The sequence below is a fragment of the Sus scrofa genome, chromosome 1 (genome assembly GCF_000003025.6).
Source record: "Sus scrofa isolate TJ Tabasco breed Duroc chromosome 1, Sscrofa11.1, whole genome shotgun sequence".
Lineage (NCBI taxonomy): Eukaryota > Metazoa > Chordata > Mammalia > Artiodactyla > Suidae > Sus > Sus scrofa.
Window position 1 is genome coordinate 164,192,543 of NC_010443.5, and position 25,521 is coordinate 164,218,063.

Sequence of the window (25,521 nt, forward strand, 5' to 3'; positions counted from 1 at the left end):
GATTCATATGCATGGCTGGAAAAAAATCCCCACGAGGGGGTTAAAAGCCAAGAAAATACCTTATCTGAGAGCACAGCAGCCTGGCAGGGGAGGGGGTGGGGAGTGGGATCCAGAGAGCTAAATGGGTTATCCAGAAATTATAAGAGGCTTTTAAAAGTAGCAAACTTACCATATGTCAAGCCTGAAATGTATAGACAGTAATTATTTTCCCCTGAATATTTTTGTATTTAATTTTGTGGTGACGATCTCCTTTTATATCATGTATTCAGCAATCACTCTTGTCCCCATTTAATATGCACAGTCATCTTTCTCCTCCTATGTCACACAGTCAATAATTCCTCTCCTTTGGTTCCAGGGGTGGTAAGATGAGGGGAATGTCACATTTGAAATTAGTAACAGCTGTGTTTTTGTTTCTTTTGCTACTTCACCTCCACTGACGCCTTGTAAATATCGTGAGCTGCAAAAAGCATCACTGGGGTGCCCTGTTTGTCCTGATCTCCAGCTCGGCGGCCTTTTGGAGGCCTTTTCTCTGAGGACAAGATATGCCTCAGGAACTGAACAGATCAGAGAAGGGAGTGGTAAGCAACTGTCCAGGCCCACCCCTGCCAGTCAGTGGAGACCGCCACAACCCAAAAGGAAAATATGCTCTTCCTACTGACACCTGTTGGGGGTGGGCTCCAACCCAGTCTATTCAGTTTACTGTGGATTCTCAGACGCTTCTTTGTTTATATCCATGAGGCCGGTCTGCCTGAATTCCCGGATGTTGCCTCTGCTTCCCTCTCAGAGGTGAAGGTGTGGACAGCAGTCAGTAAAGCAAGGCCAGGACCTGTGTGAGGAAGCCAGGCACCCGGGGCATACGAATTTAAGGAGGACCTGGCTCTCGCTGCCAACCCTAACACATGCAGACCCTGGGATCTGCAAGGGCCTCCTTAATTTTTTTCGGCCCTAGGTGCCTTGATTGCCTCACCTGGGTCCTGGTCCTTTAGCAGGACCAACCCCTTGCAGATCTGGAAGTCAGAGAGACAAGAGATGGGGGAGATTCAACACCAAAAAGAACAAGTGATTGGGAAGGGAGTTCATTAAAATGCTTCAAGGGACTCCAAACTGCAAGTGCGGTTTTTTTGTTTTTTTTTTTTTAAAAGAGCAGAATTTAGCAAGAAATCAATCAACACGCATGCTGATAACTTATTCTGTGACAAAAAAGAAACAAAAACCCCATCAACTCCTGCAGCCTTTGGGTAACCAGTGTCTCCTGCCACTAATTAATTTTTTAGAACTTTCATTCTCCAGATATCACAAAACATGGTTAATCTGCCAGGCCCAGGAGGCACAGCCAGCACCTGCTGTAGGGGGTTGGTGGTTCTGGGAATCTGTTTCACACAGGGAGGAAGGGACAGAGGTGCCCACAGCAAGCTCGGGGAGCTGTAGCACCAGGCTCCCTAATTCTGCCCCAACCCACGACCACATCCCCACACCTGCTCCGTTAAGACAAACAGCATGTCAGAATGAAACAACCCATCCACGAGTTCCTGTTGTGGCTCAGCAGTTAACGAACCTGACTAGCATCCATGAGGATGCAGGTTCAATCCCTGGCTTCGGTCAATGATTTGGGGATCTGGGGTTGCCGTGAGCTGTGGTGAAGGTCACAGACGCAGCTCAGATCCCATGTTGCTATGGCTATGATGTAGGCCGGCAGCGACAGCTCCAATTGGACCCCTGGCCTGGGAACCTCCATATGCCTCAGGTGCAGCCCTAAAAAGATAAAAAGACAAAACACACACACACACACACACACAGAAACAACGCATTCAGCAGTGCCAACCACCCTGCCTCAGTTTCCCCAAATGCAAAATAAGGAGATTATACTCAATCCAGTTTCAGAGTCCTGGATTCATGTTACCCTGCTAAGCGTGAAGGCCATGTGGGTACTGGACTAAGCTATTTGTTTCTGCCCTTTGTCCTGTTCCCCCTTGCACTGTGACAACACTGTCTTCCACACAAACATGCCCGATCAAGTTCTGGTACATTGCCCTGCAGCCTCCCACTCTCCCAACCCCAGCCTGTCTGCCATCACCAAGACAGGAAGGAGCTTTTTCAGGCTTCCCTGGTGGGGCCTATAACCCAGGAGCCTCACACTTCCAAGAGTCCCTTCTTCCTACCAACCATACAAGCTCATTGGTGTCGCCACTGAAGGAACAAAAAAGGACATGAGACTTGACTTTGTAAAGTTAGCTCTGGGGCAGGAGATAGGTGGGCTCCAGGATAAACATTTACAACCAGCCGCCTATCTATACTTCAAAACAGAAATAACAACAGGCACAAGGCAAATAGCTGGTACCTGTCTTCTGCGAACTTATAAACAACGGTAATGACACAATCCAAAGAGGGGCTGAGACTTGCTTGGCCAAAGAACAAAGAGGTCACGTACTCTCCATCCTCAGGATCAGGGAGACCCCAGCAACACATGCGCAGAGACCCCTCTGGGTCAGAAAAGGAGGGGGTTCCAGGCCATAATGATAACATTCCCGCCCTTTGCTCTGGAATCTATCTTGGCCAAAAGATGAGCATGCAGATCAGGGCAGGGCCCTGGGTCTGGTCAGGTGTAAAAGATAAAACAAGACAACTGGCTAAAGGAAGACAAAGACCACCTCATATATGTGGATTAAGTTACCTCTCTGGTGTGCTCCTCATTCAGGGGGACGCCCGCACCCTCACTTCTGCTTTGGATAGGTATGACTGTTTTGCTTTTGCCTTAGATAAACTATCTGTATTTCTGTGCTCTCCCACATGGTGTACTGTGTTTCTAACAATAAACCTTACACCTGTTTTTATAGTCTATGCTCCTTGAAACATTCTTGCTTTCAACAGGGGGCAAGAATCAGGGCAATTTTGCTTTTAACCTCTAGCTAGTCTAGCAGCTAGGATTCCTGGTTTTCATCCAGGCTGCCGAGGTTCAATCCCTGAGCAGAGAATTAAGATCTCGCTTTTAGCCATCACCTACTGCAGCCTCTCTGAAACCAGCTCCACAGTGAAAACTCCAGATTAAAGCCCTAGACAGTCTAGAGGTTGCAGGTAGCTTCCCTAATCTGAGCTCCAAAGAACAAGCAAGCCAGGGCCAGCTGGGAGCTTTCCCTGACAATTCTGAAAAATTGTGAAAGAGCTAGAATATTGCTCATGATTCCCGAGCAGATTAAGCAGGCAGTGAGGAAGTGGCTTCCTCGTTTCAGAGCTGAGATTTGGCTCACCTTCCCCCATGGTCTCCTTGGGAAGGTGACCTGAGAGGAGGCAGACCCTCTAGGTCCCTTCTCAGAGCACTTGACCCCTACACAGCAGAAGGAGGATGCTTTTCTCCTTCACGGTGGCCCAGGAGACCTCCCTCACCTCACAGGCAGGAGGCCACAGTGTCGTCCTCCTCCACAACTCTGGCTTGTAGTTCCCTTTTTTATTCACTTATTTTTGTCTGTTTCCTCAAACAGTATGTGCCTAGAATGAATACCAGACTCTGGGGGGGGGGGGAGAGGAGCACAGAGGGGAAGTGTGAGAGCAGTAATCCATTGTAACACTTTAGGGGAAACTGCAAGCAATTTCCATTCTATTGATCCTCCCTGGGCATCAAAGCCACACTGAGTTTATTTGGAAAATTAAATTCTGGAGCGTGTAGCAGGAGGGGGCTCTAGTTAAGTTGTCTAGCTCTACGGCCACAATTTAATTACGATCTCACTCTGTCCATTTAAATACAGTAAAGGAACGAGGCACTACGGAGGTGCCTGGGTCCCAGCCCAGTTCAGTGGCACCTGAATGTGGCCCCAAGGCCACAGAAGAGCCAGTGAATCTCAATTACCCTCAGCTGACTGCTCCTTATGGCCTCTGGACTGCGGTGATTTTTTTTTTAACTGAATATATTCATTCATTAAAATGTAAATGTTTGCTAAATCAGTCTAATTTGCAGAGTTGACTCCTTTTCCAAAGGTAAGATTTTGATCTTAACAAACAGTGTGATCATTAGAAACAAAGTAACATGTATTACTTAGGACAAAGTGGATACAACGCACCATTAGTTGCCCATTTCTGGGAGAGAAGAGGCAAAGAATCAAAGGCTAATTCCAGAGTGGCTGTAGTTCTCCGGCTCTGGAGGTTCACAGACAAGTAAAATGTCTGCACAACTGCTTGTACACTCAATTGCACACATACACACACATGTACATTAAAAGGCTTGGCAGGAGTTCCCAACGTCGTGCAGTGGTAACAAACCCAACTAGTATCCATGAGAATGTGGGTTCGATCCCTGGCCTCGCTCAGTGGGTTAAGGATCTGGTGTTGCCATGAGCTGTGGTATAGGTTGCAGACATGGCCCAGATCCAGCATGGCTGTGGCTATGGCAGAGCTCTGCAGCTACAGCTCGGATTAGACCTCTAGCCTGGGAACCTCCATAGGCCACAGGTGCGGCCCTAAAAAGACAAAAAAAAAAATAGAAGAAGAAGAAGAAGGCCTGGCAGACATTCGACAACTGGTTAAAGGACTTTGGAATTATCTTCCATTATCTTCTCCTATCATCCCAATTTCATGAATACCAGGGCTGTAGGATAAAAATCTTAGAATAAACATTGGTCCTTAATGGGGAATAAAGTCTAGCTTCATGAAGAACTCACTACACTTGTTCTCATTTTCCCAATTTCATCTGTGAACACTGAGTCACAGCCCAGCACAGACCCACAGACCACCCTTGGGAACCACGAGCATAGACTGATTTTCCTTAATTAAATTTTTGTTCAGAGACAATGTTGGGAAAGGGGTGTAGTCTCTTCTTGCTTTTCAACAGCACAGGTAACTGACAACAGAGCTCACTTTCATAAGGGTCCAGAGGAGCTGACCTCACAGCCTTTGGGTTCCTCCAGCGCCAACCTATTCATCCCAAGGGTTCCTCCGAGGTCCCCCCTCCCCCCCCCTAGGAATTGTCTTCTTGGGCATCCAGCCAGACCCTCTACCCTAAGCCTTGCAAAACTAGCACAGAGCCTGGCACATGGTCTCTCATAACAGTTGTTGAATTCCAGTGAAAAGTCACTGGGTGGCCCCCTTATCCACAGATCCCTGCCCCCAGGTAACCCTGAGCTTCCTCTTCTGCAAGGCCACCCCTCTAAGGACACGAGCACATAGAGAGGCAGGCAAATCTTTCAGTGACCCCAGAACCAAAGGCAAAAGCCTCTGTCATTCCCCTTCCCTCCCTCCACCACAAGCTTACTCCCCAGACTCTCACTGGTCCTGAAACTCCTTTGAAAGAAGTGACTTTTAGAGTTCCCATGGTGGCTTAGCAAATTAAGAATCCAACTAGTATCCACAGGGATACGGGTTCCATCCCTGGCCTCACTCAGTGGGTTAAGGATCCATCACCGCCATGAGCTGTGGTGTAGGTCCCAGACTTAGTTCGGATCTGGCGTCACTGTGGCTGTGGTGTAGGCTGGCAGCTATAGCTCTGATTGGACCCCTAGCCTGGAAACTTCCATATGCCTCAGGTGTGGCCGTAATAAGAAAAAAAGAAACAAGAGGAGAAAGAAGTGACTTTTCCCACCCATGATCAGTGCCAGCGGTGAGAAGGAATGGCACATGGGGCCATGGTGCTTGAACCACCAGGACCACACCACAGGGAGCATCAGCAGTATTTGACAAGCTGACCGGCTCTCCTGAGAATAGGACTGTCATTAAGCCAAGAGGGAAATCATTACCTGATCTATAAATGATTACACAAGAGTAGGAACTGTCACTTCCTTCAGAGGAGTTTGCAGAGTCGGGATTTTAAACAGAGCTGCTAACTGGTGCAACACTCAGCTCCCTGGAGCAGCTGGTGTTATTATTCACAGGGAAAAAAAAAAATAGAAGTTAAGGTACTTTGTGAGCTCAAGGGAAAAGAGAAGGTTTTAGGGACTCTGACTCTCAAAGGATTTCAGACCATCAATGGTGTCAGCCAGAAACTCGAAGAAGAACAACTATTCAGATCTTCTGCCTGACAGTTTGGTGGCCGACAACTCGCTGAGGTCTTTCCACTGGCAAAATAAGCAACTGGAATCAGAGCTGCAGGCAACTGGGGTCATTTAGTCAAAGGCACTCCTTTTTCAAAGATGAAGACTCAGGTTCAGCCTACAGAAGGGAAGCTATTTGTGGTAGAGGGGAGCTGGAGACATTCTTGGGGGCCTCGCCCATCACTGGGAGAATGGGTGAGTAACAGGTGGTAAAACACACACTACAGCGAGCTCGGCATCAGTGAGGAACCCTGTACTGAAGGTTCCTGGAGCAATATGCTGGGTCCAAAAACAAGGTGTTGAGTGAGAAAAGTTGGGAATGAAAGGAGGTCTTTAGCACAATAAAATGCATGTAAATTTAAAATGTACACAGAATGATACGACATATTTTACGACATACGCATATTTTAGAACATATTCCAACCACATCAGAGTGAGTGACTCTGGGGGAGGATGAGAGGAAAGATGAGGGGAGGAGAAAATATACCGAGAAAGGCCATACAAAGCCTGATGATGACAATGACTATTAACTAAGTGCCAACTAATGCAGCTCAACTCCCTATACCTGCGGTCCACAAAGAAAGAAAATAAATAAACAAACTGAGGGCCAGAGAGCACAAAAGAGTGCCTCTCACACTTTAACATGCAGATCAGTGTCCTGAGGTTCTTGTTAAAATGAAGGTTCTGAGTGAGTGGGGCTCTGGTGAGGCCTGAGGTTCTGCACTGCTCACAAGCTCCTGGGTGATGCTGGTGCTGTGGGTCCATCAACTTCATTGGAGCTGCCAGGGCTCAAGAGATTTACCCAAGAAGAAAAATGAGCAGCATAGTCCAAGTAAATCTTCACGTCCAATATGGATACATTTCAGGAGTTCCCATCATAATTCAGGGGAAACAAATCTGACTAGTATCCATGAGGGTGCGGGTTCGACCCTGGCCTTGCTCAGTGGGTTAAGGATCCCGTGTTGCCATAAGCTGTGGTGTAGGCCACAGACATGGCTCGGATCTGGCATTGCTGTGGTGTAGGTAGGCTGGTGGCTATAGCTCTGATTCGACCCTAGCCTGGGAACCTCCATATGCCGTGGGAGTGGCCCTAAAAAAGACAAAAAAAAAAAAAAAAAGAAAAAAGAAAAAAAAGCAATATGGATACATTTCAAATAATTATGCTCATGAAAGAAGACAGGCAAAAAAGAGCCTATTATAATATGTGTTTCCATTTATATAAACTTCTAGAACATGCATACTCATCCATGACAAAAGGCAGATCGTGGTTGCCTGGACATGGGGCTGGGGCGATGCATGGATTACAAAGGAAACTTTTTGGGATAATGGTTATATGCACTATCTTGATTGAAGTGATGGGTTTTCCAGGTGTATACATATGTCAAAACTCATCAGACTATACACTTCAAATATGTGCAGTTTACTGTGCATCAATTATACCTCAACAAAACTGAAAGCAAAAAAAGGATCTGGGTCCTCCTTCTTCAACCACACCAAAGATGCCCTGTTTGCATTTCAAGCTGATGGGGACCATTTTTCACCCAGATAGCGGTCTCATGGATGGAACCCATTCCTTCGTCTCCTGGGCAGCTCTCACCTGAGGTCTGGAGACACCATCTCCCCCCAGGTCTGCTTAGGAATCCATGCTCCAGTTCCACCCTGGTCCTCCTCTCCTCATCCTTTTGACCTCCGTCCATCCCCACCTTAAAATCCTTCAAGATAGAAGGGTATAAAGACCAGAAGCCCTGCCCTGCCCTGGGTGCCTCCTACATTCCCCAACCCATCTTAGCAGCCCTCTCCTCTCATCCTCCACCCCAGCAATGCACACTTTCTTTTAGTTCTCCCAAAGCAATTTCTTTCTTTCTTTTTCTTTCTTTCTTTCTTTCTTTTTTTTTTTTTGGTCATTCCCACACCTTGTGCAGGATCCTGATCAAACCTGGACCATAGCAGCAACCTGAGCCACGGCAGTGACAACACCAGGTCCTTAACCTACGAAGCCACCAGGAAACTCCAGCTACATCTTTTTTTTTTTTAATTGAAGTATAGTTGATTTATAATGTGACATTAGTTTCAGGTACGCAGCACAGTGATTCAGTTATACATACACACACATAGGGAGTTTCATTGTGGCTCAATGGTAATGAACCCAACTAGTATCTATGAGGCTGCAGGTTAGATTGCTGGTCTTGATCAGTGGATCTGGCATTGCCATGAGCTGAAGTGTAGGTCACAGATGTGGCTCAGATCCCACGTTGCTTTGGCTGTGGCATAGACCAGCAGGCGCAGCTCCAGTTTGACCCCTAGCCTGGCAACATCCATATACTACACATGAGTGGCCCTAAAAAGCAAGAAAAAAAAAAAAAGCATACACGCACAGAGTTTTCAGAGGAGCAGCAGCTGACCCCCTGGGCAGCCGTCAGTGGTTCTGTCTGGTCTGACCCTGGACTGCACCTCCCTATGCAGCTGGTGCCTGAAGGTAGCCATGCTGCAGCATCCTTCTCCACCGCAAGCCATCAGAATTGGCCTCCGTGGTGGAGGAGCTGACATCGTTCTCTGAAGGCTTACAGGGCACAGAAGGTAGCTTCTAGAAAGAGGGCTGGAGTACAGGGAGCAGGCCAGGTCGTCACACATAGTGGGAGATCGATCACAAAAAAAGGTATGGAGCACCTGGCATGTACCCAATTATGGATGTACTGCCTGCCTCCATCACTAAGGGACCAGCCTGTCTGTCACTGAGGGGTCCTGACTCTGCTAAGTCAGTTACCCTGCTGAGCCTCACCCAGTGGATGAAGAATGAAACCCAAAGGCGAATTCCCCTCAAGCTAATAACATAATGCTAACTGATGGACAGTTTACAAAGCACTTTCTTTCTTGACAGCTAGGACAGACGTAATTAACACTCCTCTACAAAAGAGGAAACTGGGGCTCAGAGAGGTTAAGAAACTCATCCAAGGTCACAGAGCTAGTAATAGCTGAGCCAGGGCTTAAATCAGAGGAAACATCAGCGTTGAAGTAATTCCCATCTACATTTCAATCCTAGTTCTGCCACCTACCAGCTGTGTGAACTTGGGTGAGTTACTTAACCTCTCTGAGCCCCAGTTTCCTCTCCGAACAAATGCTTTAATTACTATCTATCTCACAAGGTACAAAGGAAAATGAAATAAAATGTAATATATGAAATTGATGGCCCATAGAAAGCAGTTAATAAATGTTTGTTTCTTCCTTCCAATTCTAAATCCTAAATATATGTCTTGGGACAATTCCAATATAGAGGTTACAAAGGACTTTTAAGTGAAAAAAAAAAAAAGGAAAGAAAGTGGAATCTAGGAATATGTCTGGCCACGCATTTCTCTGTCTTCAAACCCTGGGTAAGCGCAACCTCTTCCTTCCCCTTCCTCTCTCTCTCTCTGGGCAGACAGAGTGGTCCTCCCAAGTCTGTGTCGTCTCCTTACACACCTATGAAAGCCGGATCCACTGGCCACTGGGGCACATCCACTGCTCTGCCCCTGAAGATGGAAGTCATCAGGGGTCAGCAGGAGGGAGGCTGGCCCTCACACCCCAGCCTCCATTCTGGCAGAAAAGCTCTGAGAGGAGTGGTGAAGTGGAGTCGGTGACTTTGCAGCGGTCTTGTGAACTCACGAACAAAGCACTTTCTCTCCACTCCTTTCACCTCACCCACAGCCCTGGGAGGGGGCAGTGAAGCCGTTGCCAGCCCCATTTTACAGGAAGGGAAATCACAAAAACTGGAGCCCACGCTTCTGTCCACTTCCTCATCCTCCTCCAGTGCCCTTATACATAGTCCCACATGTTCCCTGAGGACCCCAGCCAGGATCAAATCTAAGTCTCCCTGTGTCAATGTCAATTCCATGACATTTTGAGAACTGAGCTATGGTTAAGAGAATGCCCTTGCTTTTGGGAAATACACACTGAAATATTTAGAGGTAAAGCAGCAACTATCAAATAGTTCAGATATACACACACACACACATAGCAGGGTTTCTCAACCTCCTCTATATTGACATGATGGGCTGGATTCTTCCCTGCTGGGAGAGGCAAAGGGACCCCTGTCCTGTGCCTCCTAGGATGTTTGGCACATTCCTGGCCTTAAGCACCTACCCCCTGCCTCAAGTGTGACACCAAAATTGTCTCCAGGCATTAGCGAATGGGGGCAAAATCACTTCCTGTCAAGAGGCAAGTAGAGGGGGTGGGGCAGAGACGGAGCGAGCAAATTAAGGTTAAAATGTTAACCTTAATTTTTGTAACTTTCCCGTAAGTCTGAAAAAATTTCCAAATAAAAAGTTTTTAAAGATAAAATTTTATGACCACTTAACCATCTAAAGAAGAGAGAAAAAGACCTTGCTAAGTTCCCAGCTCGCCATCTCTGTTCCCAGAGCTGCCAGCATTCTCAGGGTGGTCAGAGCCTGCGAGGCCTTCCAAACACGTGAGCACCCACCCCAAACCGCTCCAGCCCAGCCTCAGGCAAGGTGTGGATACACCCCCTACACAGATGCGGACCAGCGCTGGGAGGGAGGGGCCGACCTGTCTGAGGTGCAGGGGGCACTTGAGCGCAGTGCGCAGACTCCAGCCCCGCCCCCGCCCCCGTTCCCGCGCGCCAGCTGGAGCAAGCGAAGGTACACTCACCCAGCTCCTCCCGGCCTCTGCCAGGACTACCTGGCAGAAAAGTGAAAGTTAACCGGCTATGGGTTTGTTTGTTTCTTTCTTTATTCTCTTTTCCCAACGGGGGTTGTTGGGCTGGGCAGCGTTGCCTTTCAGATGTTTCCAAGTCAGCAAATTTTGCCTCCTGCCTTCGCCTTGCGATCTGTGATTATTCCAAGTCAAACTGGCTAGCTGCCATTAGGAGCAAATTGGTTATCCAGAGGAAAAAGCCTCCTAAACTTTTAAATAAATACACAAACAAGCAACTAAGAGAGGGAAGGCGGTGGGGGAAGGGGGGAATGGAGAGAGAGGAAAACTAAATCGCATGAATGCAAATTAGAATTATTTAAAAATTAAAAGTTACTCTAAATTATTTAACCTAATCACCACCCAGCTCTCCCAGGGAGACAGTTACTTTTGTTCTGTCGAGCGGGTAGGATTAAGCAGAATCCTCAGGCGCTAGAGAGAGGGGAGGCCAAGAGAATCAAAGTTTCAAAAACCCGGGCGGGGCGAGAGGCACGTTGACAGAGCGCTGAGCAGTGGTACAATGACAGCGAGAAGGGGAAGCCTATGAGACATAATTGCTGTAGCTATCACATTTCATGGTTGACAAAGCGCTTTCTCATTTTTATCTAATCCTCACACCCACCCAGGGCCCAGCATTGTACCCACAAAGAGGCCAAGGACCGGAGGGTTTAGGGCCGCGGTCACAAAGCTAATGAGCGGTAAACCCAGGCCTGGAGCCCTGCACTTGCACGTAAAGACCTGCCAAGGCCCCTTTCCCCAACCCTGGACAAACATCCCGAAGGACACTGGGAGAGGAAGCAAGAAGAGAAGCCCTCTGGAGTCAGGCAGACCCGAGTTCTGAACCTGACTGTAGGAGGGTCGCCAGAGATGATTTATCTAAAGCACATGGCCCTCAGTAGGTGCTCAATGAATGCGACCCTTACAGCTCCAAGGAGCAATAGGGAAAGGCAAAGGGCCTTCAATCCCCATTCTACCTGTGACCTTGTTAGGCCAGTAGGTCTCAACCAGGCTGCACAGTGGAATCATCGGGATGCTTTTAAAAATTCCCACCTCCATGTGGGCCTCCAGGGCAATCAAACCAGAATCCAGTGTGCAGCCACAGTCAAGAACCTTTAAGCTAATCTGTTTCCATGTAGGATATGCCATGAAGACATAGATCACTCTGCTGCTGGAAGGATTCAGGGTAGACACTAAGTGGAACTTTTCTAAAGGGCTCTAACAGGCAGATCCAAGGGAGGATGTAGAATGTCCCTCCCTGGGGACTGGTAAGAGCAGAAATGAGCCCTCTGTGACTGAGGAAGGAACAGGAAGAATCTAGGGGGCTTTCCGGAGGCCCTCTCCCAGGTATGCAACCAAACCAAGCAAGGCCCATATAGGTAGAACGGCCAAGGAGTAAGGGAAGAGGGGTTGTGGGTGACAATGATATAGTGCCCTTCAAAATGCCAATCAGAGGGCCTTGCTCACCTGAGACCCCCAGAGGATCCTCCAGGTGACCTGACAGCCCTTCCCCCACTGTGGAGCTCAGGACACCCACATTATCCCCTGGGGACTCCATTCATCTTCTTTCCCCCCCCCCCCCCGCCCCCGTCTTCACAATACACCCTATGCAGTACCAGGCCCTGGGCACTACCCAGAGCTTCAATTTCCTTTTTGTTAATCTAGGAAGGTTCTAATTTGCATGACATTTGCATAAATTTATTTGTTTCCATTCATGAAAGACCCCAACTCCAAGCAGGTGAGATAAAATAAATTGGCTTATTTATTGTCCTTCCTGCTACAACTGTATTCCAACCTAACCTTGCAGAGTGTTCGCAGGGGAGATTTTACCCCTGCAGCCTGGACTTCCAGGGATGGAGGAAAAGTAGTTTCCTCCCCCTGAATCAGACCAGGGGTAAGATGATGGGCTGCACACCTCAGAAGGAGGACCAGAGCAGTCCTGTACTCTCCAGAACATAAAATCCTATTTTGCTGTTGTGCCCTGCAGCGGAGACCACAGCCTATCTAAGCCCAGGCTGGAGGAAGTCCTGCTCTTCAGGATGGTCATTTAATTTATTACAGACACCTGTCAGGGCCAAAGCACAAAGGATTCCGCTGACTTTTAAGTTCTCTCCTGACACTAAGCTCTTACACTGGGGTTTCAATTGATGCTTCGCATCACATAGTTGAGTGGAAAAATCCATTATCTTAACAGCTGGCACCAGAATTCCTCTTAGGAAGGGAACTGTCTCTAGGGGAAGAAAAGCCTTTGATATACTGCTTGTGGGACCTGGACCCTGAGGTTCCACGAGCACTGAAGCCAGGCAACCGCAGAGGGGGCACTGCGCACAGGATGCCATGGAGAGGGCAACGTGGGGAGGGCACCACGGGGAGGACTATTGTCTGCTTTACACCTTCAAAAAGAGAGAAAGGCAAGACGGGGTGCAGCCTAGGAGTGCTGAGGGGGTAAGAGTCCCTGATGTTAAAATGGCTTCAGACTGAGCCATCCACATGGTTCAGCTGACCCCTACACACTGTCAACTCCCAGGAACCTTGAGAACAGCATGGAGTGGCACTGGAGCATCTCTTATCTATATCATAGGGTCCTGGGAGACACCAGCTGATGCCTACGTTACACTCTTAATTAATGGTGATTCTTTTTTTATTTTTCGTCTTTTTATGGCCAAACCAGTGGCATATGGAGGTTCCCAGGCTAGGGGTTGAATGGGAACTGTAGCTCCCAGCCTACACCACAGCCACAGCAACGCAGGATCTGAGCCTCATCTGCAACCTACACCTCAGCTCACAGCAGTGCCAGGTCCTTAACCCACTGAGTGAAACCAGGGGTCAAACCCATGTCCTCATGGATACCAGTTGGGTTCATTAACCACTGAGCCACAACGGGAACCCCTATACCTTTAATTAAAAGACCTACTAAACAGTAGCTCAAGAAATGTTGAGGACTTAGTCTGGAAACGGCGTTATACTAAAATCTTCAGGGAGCTCCCATTTTGACTCGGTGGTAATGAATCTGACTAGTAACCATGAGGATGCGGGTTCGACCCCTGGCCTCCCTCAGTGGGTTAAGGATTGGGCATTGCCGTGAGCTGTGGTGTAGGTCTCAGACTCAGCTCGGATGTAGTGTGGCTGTGGCTGTGGCTGTGGCTGTGGCGTAGGCTCCACTCTGATTCAGCCCTTAGCCTGGAACTTCCATATGCTGCAGGTGTGGCCCTAAAAAGCAAATAAAATAAAATCTTCATACCTAGGATATAGATTTGATCCTTATTCCAGCTTATGGAAGAGAAAACAGAAGTGCAGAAAGGCTACATGAGGCATCCCTGCTGTGGCACAGTAGGCTAAGAATCCAGCTGCAGTGGCTCCAGTCAATGAATTGGCTAAGGTTCAAACCCTGGCCTGGGAACTTCCATATGTTGCAAGTGCGGCCAAAAAAAAGTGGGGGGGGGGACTCCATAATTTTCCCAAGATCACATGGTTAGAAGGTAACAGAGAAAGGATTTGCTCCCCAGCCTGTAGGGCCCTTAACCACCACATCATACCAGGTAAGTCCCTCAGCTGTCCTATAAAGGGTGGATGACCGACACTGAGACAAGGATGCTGAGTTTCAGTGGCCCTAAGTGACTCACCCAAGATCACTGGCTGGTAGGTAAAATCTTCTGATTTTCAGGTTGGGGCCTTCTCATTCTACCACCCTGCCTCCTCTGATATTACAAATATCAAATGAGTCTATGATTTGGTTCTAGCTACTCACTGGGCAAGATGGTATCTGGGGGTGACATGACAAAGGGCATGGGCTTTGGTTCAGGAAGACCTGTGTTCTGCTCCCCGCTCTGTCCCTTCCTAGCTGTGTTTACAAGTTATTTAATCTCCATGACCCCCAGTTTCCCCATCTACAAAATAGGAGGATACCTGCACTGACTCAGAGGATGATGAGTATAAAGGATTCTGAAGCACAAAGCAGAGTCCTGAGACCACAGGAGAAAAACAAGTTAAGCTTAGACGGGAAGAGAGGGGCAAGGAACAGTCTGTACTGTGACATCCCCCAGCCCAGCAGGCTCTGTGAGCGAGCCCTAACCCCCGAGCTAGGGACAGCACTGCTCCTTTTAGGAAAACCATTTTCCATTTCTCTGGGTGCCAACGACCCTAATCTCTCTCCCCTTGGAGCAGGAAAGTGCTGCGCTGTATCCCAGTGAGCATCTGCTGGTGCAGAACCCCACGTCCCTGCCCTGTGCCCTGAGTTACCGCTGGAGCCCACTCCCAGCCCTCTGTCTTCAAAGGATGCCCTGAACTTCTGTGTGTTTTCTCCTCTGCTTCTTGATCCAAAGACAGACCCAAAAGCTAAGATAGTTCTTCTGGAAGCAACTAAAGAGCCTGGAAGGAAGATGGCTTTGAAAACGAGCCTCCCTTCTTTTTACATCCCAGTGAAGGGTCAGGGGCATGCATCAGTCACCATCATCACCAGCTGAGATGACAAGGGGCCTGCCTGCCAGAGATGTCAGCCTGATGGGAGAGACACAGCTTCTGTCACAGGGAGCTCCCTGTCTGATGGGGGAGACACAGCCCCTCTCTTAAGGAGCTCCCTATCTGATGCATCTCTTGCTCTAGGGGAGCACTCTGCTAGACAGGAAGATCCAGTCTTGCCCTGAAAGAGCTACCAATCTGGCAAAGGAGCCTCAGTCCCTACCAATTCTTTGGAGGGACCCCAATCTATGGGAGGTTCCTAACCCTAAAGATAGTACAATCCAGGAATCCTTGAGATAACATTTGGCCGAACACAATACAGATGAAGAGTGTTTTGTGTTAAGAAAGAAGTACGAAAAGAATGAAAAAGCATGATGAGCAGGCTCCTTACTAAATTGTGACTCAGCTTTCCCAGAGGCGGACATGGGCCCGGCCTCCTTCTGTGTCATTCCTGGCCTGTCCAGACTGGTGCAGGAAACTGTTGTCCCAACAAATGAGCCAGATCACCAGGAAACAGGCCTTCATGTGAGTGGACACATGGGGGAGTTAGTCTGAAAAAGAAAACAGTGCTGCTTTGCTAGACCAGTATGGTCACCGCGCACACACACACACACACATGCATGCATGCACGCACACACACATGCGTGCACTGCCAAGGGACACCCTGGAAATTCAAGAGGTTGGGAGGCTTGAGTGTGGCATGTGCCACCTCAGTTCTGAATATGGGAGGGACACAGAATATTATCACTCTCCAGTTCTCCTCAAATTTCAGGTCAACTAAGACCTCATGCTCCCATGGGGACCTCATCTGTGCTGGTCACGATTTTCCCAACATTTTAATCCCAAGTGTGCCCTTCCCAGATCCCCTGGAGTCCCCTTTACTATTTAATATGCCCCCCCCCCAGCTGTCTGCTCAGGTGATGGGAGTTGCCACTGGGCAGTGACTGACTAGGACCCCAGCCCTAAAGCCCAGCTCCCTTGCTTCAAGACAGAGACTCAGTAGTGCAGCTCCCACTGCGGAGCTTCTCTCATGGTCAGGCTGAACCAGACTCCATGTGAAACTTCAGGGCTCCCTCCCCTTCTCCTGAGCACACACTCCACATATCACTGACTCTCAGATCCCAGCCTCAAGCTCTGCTTCTTGAGAACCTGCCCTAAAATGCCAAGGAGAGAAAATATGGAGCCAGAAAACTCAGGTCCAAAGCCTACCTTCCCCACCTGCCAGCTCTGTGACAAAGGCAAGTTACTTTACCTCTCCACATCTCAGATTCCTCGACTTTACCATGAGAGTGATGATGATAATGAGGTATGAGAAAGTCAAATAAAATAACCTAAGTGAGGGAGTTTCCGCTGTGGTGCAGAGGAAACGAATCTGACTAGTATCCATGAGGTTGCAGGTTCGGTCCCTGGACTTGCTCAGTGGGTTAGGATTGGGTGTCGCCATGAGCTGTGGTGTAGGTCACAGACATGGCTCGGATCTAGCGTTGCTGTGGCTCTAGCGAAGGCCGGCAGCTGTAGCTCCAACTGGACCCCTAGCCCGGGAACCTCCATATGCCGTGGTGCGGCCCTAAAGAAAAAAGGCAAAAAAAAAAAATTATTTTATTGAAGTGTAGTTGATTCATAATGTGGTGTTAGTTTCTACTGTACAGGAAAGTGATTTAGTTATATACACACACACACGCACATACATATTTTTCCATATTCTTTTCCATTATGGTTTATCACAGGGTACTGCATGTGACTCCTGTGCTACACAGCAGGACCTTGTTGCTTATCCATTCCATATACAATAGTTTGCGTCTGCGGACCCCACACTCCCAGCCCATCCCTCCCCGCCCCCTTGGCAACCGCCAGTCTGTTCTCTATAACAGTGTCTCTTCTGAAAGGCGAGGAAACCGAGGCCCCCACAGGTTAACTGACCTGCCCCAAGTCACACAGCCAGCATGCTATGAAGGCACTAGAGCCTGTTCATTCTACTGCAGAATGACATGAGGGACCTGCAGTAAGGACGTGCGGGGGGAGGAGCCATCATTTCTGCTGGGGGCGTGGCTGAGGAAGAAGACGGGGAAAGCTTTCAATGCCAGATGAAGATTGCTCTGGTCCTGGGGAGACAGTGTGTGTAGTTAAGCTGAGAATGAGGTTAAAGAGTCACCCAGAATCATGGACTTGGAGAAGAGACTTGTGGCTGCCTGATGGGAGGGGGAGGGAGTGGGAGGGATCGAGAGCTTGGGGTTATCAGATACAACTTAGAATAGATTTACAAGGAGACCTTGCTGAATAGCATTGAGACCTTTGTCTAGATACTCATGTTGCAACAGAAGAAAGGGTGGGGGAAAAAATGTAATTGTAATGTATACATGTAAGGATAACCTGACCCCCTTGCTGTACAGTGGGAAAATAAAAAAAATTATAAAAAAAAAAAAAGTCACCCAGATGGTTGCACAACAGTGTAAATGTGCTTAATGCCATAGAACTGTATGCTTATGTATGGCTGAAATGCTAATTGAGATTTTGTAAAATTAAAAATAAAAATTTAGGAGTTCCCATCATGGCTCAGCAGAAATGCATCTGACTAGTGTCCATGAGAATGCAAGTTCAATTCCTGGCCTTGCTCGTGGGTTAAGGATCCAGCGTTGCCATGAGCTGTGGTGTAGGTCACAGATGTGACTCAGATCCCACGTTGCTGTGGCTGTGGTGTAGGCCAGAAGCTACAGCTGCAATTAGACCCCTAGCCTGGGAACCTCCATATGCCTCACGTGGGGCCTTAAAAAGCAAATAATAATAATAAGTGAAATATCATGTAAGTGAAAGTAATTTGTGACCTGCTAAAAAGCCCTATTGGAAAGACTATGATGTGATGGTCATCAGAACATTTGGAACCGTGCTGACCAAAGGAAAGGCGGGGGTGGAAATCTACCCACAACACTCCTCCCCTTGAGGGTATTAACTATCCTGCAGCCGGGAGAGCTGTCCCTGGGTCAGCACCAAGGCAAGACTGAGGATACCCCCAAACACCCCAATCTTCCCTAGGTCATCAAAATGAATCAAACAATCCCTGAGTCAATATTAGTCCTAAATGCATTTTTATTTCCAGATTGGTATCAAGTTAACATTCTATCAGTAGACAAAATTAGCACCTATGCTAAATATACCATTTTAACATTTCATAAAGACCTTTGGGTACATTTGGTTATGGTGAAAACTCACTTTCTTTACTCCAAAGCCACTGTGATTCTATACGTTGGGACCACATCCACCCCAAGCTAGTCGTGGTCCCAAACTGAGGCAGATTCATTTGTGTTGAAATGGCCGCCCCTGCTCCACATCCAATGACTCCTTCTATCCTTTCAAAGGTTTTCTATTTCATTCATTCATTTATGCAAGAAAAACCCATTAAGCACTTCCTAGGTGCCAGGCACTGTTTTATGCCCAAGAGATACGGTATTAAGCCAAAGTTACAGACCCTAAACTCACGAGGTCCTATAGGAGAGAGGTATTCATAGGATAATCACATAAGTATGTAAGTTCTAACCATAGCATATTTACACAGTTGACCCTTGAACAACATGGGTTTGAACTGGGTCCACTTATACACATACACTGTCCTTCAGACAGTGAAAGACAAACATCATATGATATCACTTATATGTGGAATCTAAGAAAAGGATACACATCAACTTATTTGCAGAACAGAAACGAGACTCACAGACTTTGAAAAACTTATGGTTACCACAGTGGTAGGGATGGAGAAGGATGGACTGGGGGTTTGGGATTGGCATATGCACACTGAGCTACATGGAATGATTGGCCAACATGGACCTGCTGTGTAGCATAGAGAACTCCACCCAATATTCTGTGATAATCTATGTGGGAAAAGAACCTGAAAGAGAATGGACATGAGCACATGTATAACTGAATCACCCTGTTGCACAGCAGAAATCATCACTATTTTAAATCATGTAAAAACATCGTAAATCAACTATATTTCAATAAAACTTTTAAAAATGAAAAAATGAAAGAAAGAAAAAAAAAGACTGTATGGGACAGCAGGGGCTAGAGTAAGACGTGGGGATAAGAAGCTGTGAAGCGAGCCCCAAGAGACATCAGTACAAGCATGAGCTGCAGGGTAAGTAGGGGGTAACCAGAGAAGGGCAGGTGGCAGAAAGAGCTTTCCAAGCCGAGGAAACAGTATGTGCAAAGGCCCTGAGACAGAAGGGACTAGAGAGCATTCAGAACACCAAAAGGCCAGTGCAGCTGGAGGTCAGCACAAGAATCAGTGGTGGGAGAGGAGGCTGGCAGATACCAGACAATACAAGCCCATTTTTAAGAATTTGGAACATTATCTTAAGAGAGACAGGAGTTATTAAAGGGTTTTAGGCAGGGGTAGGAAGAGAGAGGCTCATAACAAATTTGCGTTTAAAAAGCTACAAAAAACCATAAGAGAATACTATGAACAACTATATGGCAACAAGTTTGACAATCTGGAAGAAATGGACAATTTTCTAGAATCTTACAGCCTGCCAAAACTGAATCAAGCAGAAACAGACCAACTGAACAGACCGATCACTAGAAATGAAATTGAAGAGGTCATAAAATCACTCCCTACAAATAAAAGTCCAGGACCAGATGGCTTCACAGGTGAATTTTATCAAACATATAAAGAGGAATTGGTGCCCATCCTCCTTAAACTCTTTCAAAAGGTTGAAGAAGAAGGAATACTCCCAAAGACATTCTATGATGCCACCATCACCCTCATTCCAAAACCAGGCAGAGATACCACCAAAAAAGAAAACTATCGGCCAATATCACTGATGAGTATAGATGCAAAAATTCTCAACAAAATCTTAGCCAACCGAATCCAACAATATACCAAAAAAATTATACACCATGACCAGGTTGGGTTCATCCCAGGTTCACAAGGATGGTTCAACATATGCAAATCAATCAGCATCATACACCACATTAACAAAAAAAAAGTCAAAAATCATATGATCATCTCAATAGATGCAGAAAAAGCATTTGACAAAGTTCAACATCCATTCATGATCAAGACCCTCGCCAAAGTGGGTATAGAGGGAACATTCCTGAATATAATCAAAGCCATTTATGATAAACCCACAGCAAATATAATCCTCAATGGGGAAAAACTGAAAGCCTTCTCACTCAAATCTGGAACAAGACAGGGATGCCCACTCTCACCACTGCTCTTCAACATAGTTTTGGAAGTCCTAGCCACAGCAATTAGACAAACCAAAGTAAAAGGCATCCATATAGGAAGAGAAGAGATCAAACTGTCACTGTATGCAGATGACATGATACTATACATAGAAAACCCTAAGGACTCAACCCCAAAACTACTTGAACTGATTAATAAATTCAGCAAAGTAGCAGGATATAAGATTAACATTCAGAAGTCAGTGGCATTTCTGTATACCAGCAATGAAATATTAGAAAAGGAATACAAAAACACGATACCTTTTAAAATCGCACCTCACAAAATCAAATAGCTCGGAATACACCTGACCAAGGAGGTAAAGGACCTATATGCCGAGAACTCTAAAACTTTAATCAAAGAAATCAAAGAAGATGTAAAGAAATGGAAAGATATTCCATGTTCCTGGATTGGGAAAATCAATATTGTAAAAATGGTCATACTACCCAAAGCAATCTACAGATTCAATGCAATCCCTATCCAATTACCCAGGACATTTTTCACAGAACTGGAACAAACAATCCAAACATTTATATGGAACCACAAAGGACCCAGAATCGCCAAAGCAATCCTGAGAAACAAAACCAAGCAGGAGGCATCACTCTCCCAGACTTCAAGAAATACTACAAAGCCACAGTCACCAAAACAGTGTGGTACTGGTATCAAAACAGACAGACAGACCAATGGAACAGAATAGAGGATCCGGAAATAAACCCTGACACCTATGGTCAATTAATCTTTGACAAGGGAGGCAAGAACATCAAATGGGAAAAGGAAAGTCTATTCAGCAAGCATTGCTGGGAAACCTGGACAGCTGCATGCAAAGCAATGAAACTAGAACACACCCTCACACCATGCACAAAAATAAACTCCAAATGGCTGAAAGACTTAAATATACGACAGGACACCATCAAACTCCTAGAAGAGAACAGAGGCAAAACACTCTCTGACATCAACCTCATGAATATTTTCTCAGGTCAGTCTCCCAAAGCAATAGAAATTAGAGCAAAAATAAACCCATGGGACCTCATCAAACTGAAAAGCTTTTGCACAGCAAAGGAAACCAAAAAGAAAACAAAAAGACAACTTACAGAATGGGAGAAAATAGTTTCAAATGATGCAACTGACAAGGGCTTAATCTCTAGAATATACAAGCAACTTATACAACTCAACAGCAAAAAAACCAATCAAGCAATGGAAAAATGGGCAAAAGACCTGAACAGACATTTCTCCAAAGAAGATACACAGATGGCCAACAAACACATGAAAAAATGCTCAACATCGCTGATTATAAGAGAAATGCAAATCAAAACTACCATGAGATATCACCTCACACCAGTCAGAATGGCCATCATTAATAAATCCACAAATAACAAGTGCTGGAGGGGGTGTGGAGAAAAGGGAACCCTCCTGCACTGCTGGTGGGAGTGTAAACTGGTACAGCCACTATGGAGAACAGTTTGGAGATACCTTAGAAATCTATACATAGAACTTCCATATGACCCTGCAATCCCACTCTTGGGCATCTATCCGGACAAAGCTCTACTTAAAAGAGACACATGCACCCGCATGTTCATTGCAGCCCTATTCACAATAGCCAGGACATGGAAACAATCCAAATGTCCATCGACAGATGATTGGATTCGGAAGATGTGGTATATATACACAATGGAATACTACTCAGCCATAAAAAAGGATGACATAATGCCATTTGCAGCAACATGGATGGAACTAGAGAATCTCATGCTGAGTGAAATGAGCCAGAAAGACAAAGACAAATACCATATGATATCACTTATAACTGGAATCTAATATCCAGCACAAATGAACATCTCCTCAGAAAAGAAAATCATGGACTTGGAGAAGAGACTTGTGGCTGCCTGATGGGAGGGGGAGGGAGTGGGAGGGATCGGGAGCTTGGGCTTATCAGACACAACCTAGAATAGATTTACAAGGAGATCCCGCTGAATAGCATTGAGAACTATGTCTAGATACTCATGTTGCAACAGAAGAAAGGGTGGGGGAAAAACTGTAATTGCAATGTATACATGTAAGGATAACCTGACCCCCTTGCTGTACAGTGGGAAAATAAAATAAAAAAAATAAATAAAAATAAAAAGCTTACCACCGTGAGCTGTGGTGTAGGTCGCAGACTCGGCTCAAACCTCACGTTGCTGTGACTGTGGTGTAGGCTGGCAACTATAGCGCCTATTCAACCCCTAGCCTGGGAACCTCCATGTGCCACAGGTGTGGCCTAAAAACCAAAAAAAACCAAAAAACAAAAAACAAAAAAAAACCTTGAGTTGGTGGGTAGGAAGAATGGCGATTTTGTAACTTTCCTGAGGTGTAGCATTTATCCCAACTATTTTTCACCAGGAATTAAGCAGTCTGAGAGCAGAAACATTTGAACAATCGCCTGTGGCCACTGTAGAGGCATCATGATTTGAAATGGTTTCCTGGGAAGGCACTGATAAAGCAGGAGAAGGCAGATACCTGCTGGAAAGGAAGAAGACGACAGGTCAAGTCTCCTAGGACTCAGGCTAACAACAGGTCTTTGGCAATAAACCAGTGGTGTTTACTGACAGTGAATCCTTACCTACAGAATGATTTTAGCAAATGTACCTGAGTTTCTGGCATTGCTTATGTAAATGAAAATGGCAATCTATAGGAATTTATGGAGCATTCATCCCTTTTGTCACCTAAGCTTTGTAACCGAGTATAAAGTGGAGATGTTCCGAAGCCGAAATAGTTGCCTTCTCAAGAAGTAAAGTAGTTGCTCTTTACAGCTCTTAGGCACCTCATAGGTAAATCTGGGCAGAGCACGTCCCATTGTGGTGAGAAGGGACTTAATGGGTGGCTTTAATGGTCCCAGACCTCTCCCTGTTTCACTCGTGCCTCCTGCATTCTTAAAATTATTCATATACCTTGATGTCGCATAAGGCCTCTGATTCATGAGAGTCTGATTTGATAATTCAATGCACTGTGTCTTTTCAGTAGGACAATACATGCAGTCTCATCTCCAGGCTCATTAAACGTAAATTTTCTCAGCCTTTTGGGCCACTGTCTCTCAACAGAGCTGATGTTTTCAGGTTCCCAATTACATCTATAAAGTCTCCGAAACGCCTTTGCCCTTGACTGTGTTCTAATGGGCAACTCAGAGGCTCACGTCGCAGGAGCCCAGCAGGAGTTCGATGTTTCCTCCAGGAAAAACCCTTTCATCAATTCTTCTTGAGCCCCTCTCCTCAATGAGGCCTCTGGATCTCAAGAAATCTTGCCCACAAACAAGTTACATTTCCCAGGAAATAATTAAAATAGTTCTTCCAATTTTAATCAAAGACATTCATATCTGCCAGTCCGTCTAGAGCTTCTGACCAGCATGAAACCAGCCACCATGGGAACTTGACAGTATTTCAGATAAAAGCAGAGAAAATGGTCTCTTCACAGGGATAAATGTTCAGCGTGGGGAAGGAGGGAGATTCTTTTTGAAATTTTGGTAATTCTTCTTAAAGGGACTGCAATCTGGAAACCATGGCTACACACAGGCCTCTATTCTCATTCACTTTGTTCTTCATCGTGTCAATCTTCCCCACAGTTCATTTGCTCCCACCTTAGTTCCTCACCACCCACATGATTGTAATCTCAGCAGCAAGCCTGAAGTTCACCATGAATGTTTCAAATTCCAGGGAAAAATGGTAAATGACCATCTCAGGAGTAACCCACCGGGTGTGACTCTGAATCCACCCAAGAGCCCTCTTCTCTCCACCTGGATGCCCTCCTCATGGCTTTGGGTCCCAGCTACCCTCTGAGTGGTCCCCGACTCAGCTTCCTGCCCCTTCATGGTGGGTGTCCTCCAAAGGGGAGTGAACAGAGAAATCCATAGTTTGTAAGGGGGAAAAATTAAATGTCCTATTTCTATTATTTTACCTAAAAAGTAAAAAACAATTTTTAGTAACTACTTAATGTGCATTGACAAACAGTACCTGTATAGAATTTATTAATAAATTTACATCTATTGGAGTAGAACTCAAAACTTCCCTTTTTTCTTCTTTTTAATTAATGATTTTTTTCCATTATAGCTGGTTTACAGTGTTCTGTCAATTTCTACTGTACAGCAAGGTGACCCAATTACACATACATGTATAGATTCTTTTTTCTCACATTATCATGCTCCATCATAAGTGACTAGATATAGTTCCCAGTGTTACACAGCAGGATCTAACTGCTTATCCATTCCAAAGGCAAGTTTGCCTCTATTAACCCCAAATGCCCAGTCCATCCCATTCCCTCCCCCTCCCCCTTGGCAACCACAAGTCTGTTCTCCATGTCCATGATTTTCTTTCTGTGGAAAGGTTCACTAGATTCCAAATATAAGCGATATTGTATGGTATTTGTCTTTCTCTTTCTGACATTTCACTTAGAATGAGAGTCTCTAGTTCCATCCATGTTGCTGCAAATGGCATTATTTTGGGTTTTTTTGTGGCTGAGTAGTATTCCATTGTGTATATATACCACATCTTCTTAATCCATTCATCTGTTAATGTTTTTTGCTTTTTGTTTTTTGTTTTTGTTGCTGTTGTTGTTTTGTTGTTGCCATGCCTGCACCATGCAGAAGTTCCCAGGTCAGGGGTCGAAACCATACCACAGCAGTGACTTGAGCCACAGTGGTGATAACACTGGATCCTTAGCACTAGGCCACCAGGGAACTCCTCAAAACTTTTCTTATGAAGAACAGTGGATAATTCAAAAAATATAGGTGTCATTGCTGGAAATATTCTCCCATCCCTTCCCCTCTTTCCTATCCCTCCTTTCTTCCCACTCTCAGCCCCATTGCCTGATGTGTTTCGGCCTGCCACTTCCCTCAAATCTGCACTCTGTTGCTGTCTGCTTCAAACCTCCAGCTTGCTCTCCACCCAGTCACCTGGACATGGTGTTTCAAAGGCCACTTGTATACTCATTAGCCATTAGCAGAGCCTGGACCCTGCTCTCCCCAGGCCAGCCCTAGAAGTTCCCATAACCAAATCCACAGCCCAGCTCAAAGCCCCAGGCTGTTACCTATATGGGTAATTGTGGTAATTGTATAGTCAACACATACCAACAGTATAAAAATGTTCCTTGAACTGTTATATAATGTAGCCCAAACTAGAAACAAACTACCAG

The 25,521-nt window shown here is 46.1% G+C and overlaps 1 protein-coding gene across 16 annotated transcripts in view; it reads right to left on the reverse strand.

The window, feature by feature from the left end:
- MEGF11 (multiple EGF like domains 11) overlaps nucleotides 1–25,521 on the reverse strand; it is a 380,511-nt gene that overhangs the window by 297,614 nt on the left and 57,376 nt on the right. The gene's annotated exons all lie outside the window — the stretch shown is intronic.